This window comes from Haliotis rubra, unplaced genomic scaffold (genome assembly GCF_003918875.1).
Source record: "Haliotis rubra isolate DU_JTF1 unplaced genomic scaffold, ASM391887v1 Scf638, whole genome shotgun sequence".
NCBI classification, from domain to species: Eukaryota; Metazoa; Mollusca; class Gastropoda; order Lepetellida; family Haliotidae; genus Haliotis; species Haliotis rubra.
Window position 1 is genome coordinate 509,109 of NW_025767344.1, and position 5,645 is coordinate 514,753.

The 5,645-nt window shown below is 43.4% G+C and overlaps 1 pseudogene; it reads left to right on the forward strand.

Annotated features, from left to right (window-relative positions):
• Positions 1–4,340: 4,340 nt before the first annotated feature.
• The window catches only part of LOC124256745, a 61,249-nt pseudogene continuing 59,944 nt past the window's right edge, over positions 4,341–5,645 (forward strand).

The following is a 5,645-nucleotide window of genomic DNA, read 5'->3' on the forward strand; positions in this document are numbered from 1 at the left end:
TGTTGCGAGAAGAAGGATAGTCCCTCAAATAGCACTTCTAAAGTGAAAACGGTATATATTCTTGTTCTCTACTTGACACCCACACACTGTCAAAGTAGGCACATCTTATCGAAATAAAACACACTTTTGTCTATCTATCTCAATATATTTTTGTTCATATTTGAAAGAAAGCTCGATGTCATATGAAACTTAAAGCAATGTGTTTTTCCCCACTGGGCTGAAGATGCGACCCCCCAGAGACACTGCTCGGACCAGAGTAGCAACCGAGGTAATCTAGCTAACCTACCAGGTGCAGACTATTCTAGCTATGATTTCTCCTTCTAAAACTGGAATATTGGGGGTCTTTTTTCAAACCTCGATGATGCAGACTTTATTAGTTATATAATGAAACGAATTTTGCCATAGTTTGTCTGACTGAAACCTTTCTTGAAAACCTGGCATCCATCTGGGATCGATCTGGTATCGATCTGGTATCCATCTGATATCGATCTGGTATCTATCTGGTATCCATCTGGCTTCTCTTACATCAGACTGTCTAAAGGTGTTAGATTATCTGGCTGTGTAAACGTGCTTATGAACAATTTAGTGGCTGCTTACTGTCAACAGGTGTCAGTTGTTTTTCATAATGTGGTATGATCAAATCTTTAGCTGGTACATTTTTTTGTAGCGATATCATCTTAAAAGCAATGTATGTTTCCCCCACTGGCTCAACGTTGCATGCAACAGGAGACAACGCAACAACAGTCGAGGTAGTAGATCAGTGGCTGATAGAACATTCAGTCACGAACTGTGAGGTCATACTGTGCGCTGACAGGAGCGCAAGGACGGGGCGTGAACACTACTTATTGCAAACGACACACCTTTGATGAAACTCAAGAACATAAATATGGTGATTTCCGTAACAGCGACAGTCTACCCGGAACAACGATAGTTGACTGTGTGACCGTGTGTGTTATACCTAGCGCTGCCGGGCTGTGTAACAGTGATAGTCTCCATGGCACATCAATAAGCGACCATGTGACCGTGTGTGTTACATCTAGGGCTGCCGGGCTGTGTAACAGTGATAGTCTCCATGGCACATCAATAAGCGACCATGTGACCGAGTATGTTATATCTAGGGCTGCCGGGCTGTGTAACAGTGCCAGTCCCCATGGCACATCAATAAGCGGCCATGTGACCGTGTGTGTTACATCTAGGGATGCCGGACTGTGTAACAGTGACAGTACCCATGGCACATCAATATTCGACTATGTGACCGTGTGTGTTACATCTAGGGCTGCCGGGCTGTGTAAGAGTGGCAGTTTCCATGGCACATCAATAGGCGACTATGTGACCGAGTATGTTACATCTAGGGCTACCGGGCTGTGTAACAGTGCCAGTCTCCATGGCACATTAATAAGCGACCATGTGACCGTGTGTGTTATATCTAGGGCTGCCAGGCTGTGTAACAGGGACAGTGTCCATGACACATCAATAGGCGACCATGTGACCGTGTGTGTTATATCTAGGGCTGCCAGGCTGTGTAACAGTGATAGTCTCCATGACACATCAATAGGCGACCATGTGACCGTGTGTGTTATATCTAGGGCTGCCAGGCTGTGAAACAGTGATAGTCTCCATGACACATCAATAGGCGACTATGTGACCGAGTATGTTACATCAAGGGCTACCGGGCTGTGTAACAGTGCCAGTCTCCATGGCACATTAATAAGCGACCATGTGACCGTGTGTGTTATATCTAGGGCTGCCAGGCTGTGTAACATTGATAGTCTCCATGACACATCAATAAGCGACTCTGTGACCGTGTGTGTTATATCTAGGGCTGCCAGGCTGTGTAACAGTGATAGTCTCCGTGACACATCAATAGGCGACCATGTGACCGTGTGTGTTATATCTAGGGCTGCCAGGCTGTGAAACAGTGATAGTCTCCATGACACATCAATAGGCGACCATGTGACCGTGTGTGCTATATCTAGGGCTGCCAGGCTGTGTAACAGTGATAGTCTCCATGACACATCAATAGGCGACCATGTGACCGTGTGTGTTATATCTAGGGCTGCCAGGCTGTGTAACAGTGATAGTCTCCATGACACATCAATAAGCGACCATGTGACCGTGTGTGTTATATCTAGGGCTGCCAGGCTGTGTAACAGTGATAGTCTCCATGACACATCAATAGGCGACCATGTGACCGTGTGTGTTATATCTAGGGCTGCCAGGCTGTGTAACAGTGATAGTCTCCATGACACATCAATAGGCGACCATGTGACCGTGTGTGTTATATCTAGGGCTGCCAGGCTGTGTAACAGTGTTAGACTCCACGGCACATCAATATGCAACTATGTGGCCGTGTGTGTTATATCTAGAGCTGCGGGCTGTATAACAGTGTTAGACTCCATGGCACATCAATAGGCGACTATGTGGCCGTGTGCGTTATATCTAGAGCTGCAGGGCTGTGTAACACTGACAACGCTCACAACGACACGACAGCTGACTGTGTAACCTTTAAGACAGTCAGATAGTGCGACAATTACTGTTTGTGACAGTAACAGAGAGTGTTTTTGTCTTAACTGTTTGACAATGTACTGATACAGTCTCCCAGGTACCAAGGTCTGCTGTTTGCCCGTGTCTTGTCATAGTGTGTAAAGAACATTTGAGACTGACGGAAGAGTAAACGGAAAACGGACATGCATTCAGACGCATATACACACATTCTGATGAATCAGGTAGTGCAGAATCCTTGTACGCCCACCCAACTCATCTCCAGCATAACTGGTATCGTGGATAGTGAGGTATACGGTACGGTATTGTGTATTCACGGCTACATGCGTCGCACCTAGTACCTGTCACTCACTAAATACACTATTAAAACAAGTAGTGAATATACCATTTTGGTTAATGTTATTAGGGTAACAACATGTATGACTGTATATTAACTTACAAATTGCTGTACATTTCAATTTCTCAAACCAGACTAAAAATTGCTCTGAATTCTTTTTTAAACAAAATCAATAATTAAAGAAATGTAAGGAGGACGATATGTCAGTCTCTGTATACTATGGAATCCTGGAAGGGACATTGTCGCGTTGTCGCCCTCTCAAATACAAGCAAAATTAACCAAAACGCGACACGCGACACGCGATATCCCGACAACGCGACATTTCGCCCATTTGTCGCCTTGTCGCGATGTCGCGTGTCACATAGCAACAACTTCCAAGGTCAAAATATGTCGCGTTGTCGCGCGTCGCACTATGTAAGATGTGTAAAAACATACTAAACAAATTACTAAAACGCGACAAGCGACAATGCGACAACGCGACATTTTGATGAAATATTGAGTATAGTATGTATTATAACATATGACTAAAACGCGACACGCGACAATGCGACAACGCGACATTTCATCAAAATGTCGCGTTGTCTAATAATCGCGTGTCGCGTTTTATCAATAAATCGATATAATACATAATATACACACATATATTTTAACAATATTTGAGTGTTTTCACAACCTGTGAGCTTGATATGGGTGAAATGTCCAAAGTGATGAGTGTGTATGGTGCTGGGATTAGAACCTATGATCATAGTTTTCTGGTGTGACTTAGAGACACAACTCTGCACAGCAAATTCCCCCGCCTTGAATGACAGGGCCACCGTGTGCCGTCATTACAATACATAGTAGCGCTAATAATTTGTCTTGCTGCTAAAACACACTTGATTGGCCAAATGCATTTACAATATATGCAATAATTTTCAAAGCAAAAATGAAAGATTTGCATTAAGTTCAAGAAAAGCAGCCCCCATTATCATTACGCGTACTACTTCATTGTAAAAACCATTGGAGGTAACAAAAGACCACCGAAGTGTGAAATAGGGTATAACATTTCCTGCGCATGCGTAGACTCATTGACTTTCTACGCGTGCGCACAGGTATCGAAAGGGCGACAACGCAACGCGCGACAATGCGACATATGGAATATGTCGCATTGTCACAGACCTGAGTAATTTTGAGGCTTCTTTTTACACATCTTAGATAGGGGAGACGCGCGACAACACGACATATTTTGACGCTATGAAAGAGTGTCGCTACGTCGCGATGTCGCCCTTTGGAGGAATATAAAAAAATTCAAAACGCGACACGCGACGCGACAATGCGACAAATGGGCGAAATGTCGCGTGTCGCGTATCATGTCGCCCGTTACACGGTTTATTTTGCCTCACTTTACTTGTTTTTGAGAAGGCGACAATGCGACATAGCGACAATGTCCCTTCTCGGATTCCATAGTATACCCTGTAAAGTGATACATTAACTACGTAGGTATCCAAACCCCCCTGTCAAGGTTAACACATTCCTCACAGTAGTGAAACACGTCTCATAACTCTCGGCCAAAATGTCGGACGAAGGTGTTGCCGCCCTGGTTATCGACAACGGCTCCGGCATGTGTAAGGCCGGGTTCGCCGGTTACAACGCCCCAATAGCTGTCTTCCCCTCCATCGTCCGTCACAGCCCCCTCCAGGTAATTGATGTTTGTTAAGGTTCTTTGACTGTTCACTGGCGGAAAACCTCGTTCAAACTGACGGTAGGGATCCGAGTAAAGTCCACCTGTCATATGAATGATTGAATGAATCATCCAGATATGTCCGAGATTCTTACATCATAGTAATTATGTTACTAAATAATTCATAAATAAGATAATCAAACATATATATATATAGGACCGGAACAATGATTCTCACGTAACACAGGCTCGGGATATCCTTTAGTATATATACTGAATTCTATTACAGAAAGAAATCCCCCTCCCCCCCGCGTCATTTCATCCGTATAATTGTTTTCTGTACCAAGAAATAATGCTAACATCTCAAGTTTTTCTATCATTTCTTCTTTAAGTGGCATTTAGAAGCTACTGTGATGAAGAGGAACACTTTATGGATAGATACTTCTTTATTGCAATAGATGCGACGTTTCGGTGTAGATTCTAACACAGTTAACATTGCTTGAGTTGTCTATCCATATAGTGTTGCTCTTCTCTTCCATCATCTCTATTGTAACATAAATGTCGATATCAAGGATGACAAGGTGCTCATCAGCATTAGCAAAGATACAATATTTTGTACATTCCTTAGATATTTTGAATCCTTACTACATATACTCAATTTTTACTCTCAATTCTGTGTATAATATTACCATCCTTATTATTAGGTTATTATTAGGATTATTTGGTTTTGACACGCCATGTTTTATGGCATTCGTCTTTGAAGGGGCGTAGGTAATAATGTTAGCATGGCTTTTCAGATTTCATTTGGTAGCAAGTCATGTTCCAGGTCCTGTATCGTGATCTTTAGTGACTTTATTTCTTGTCGGTCCAGTCTCAATTAAGTCTGAGTATATATGTCATGTCAATTTATTCCAGGGGAAATAGTTACCACGTCGGTGAGGAAGCTCGCTTACAGTACTGTGCTTGCGAACTCACATACCCTGTCTCGCGCGGTATTGTAACCAACTTGGACGACATGGAGAAGATCTGGCATCACATATTCGAAAAGCTCGAAGTGAATCCTGAGGAACATCCCGTTCTTCTGACAGAGGCTCCCCTCAACCCCAAGTACAACCGTGAAACAATGACCCAGATCATGTTCGAAGC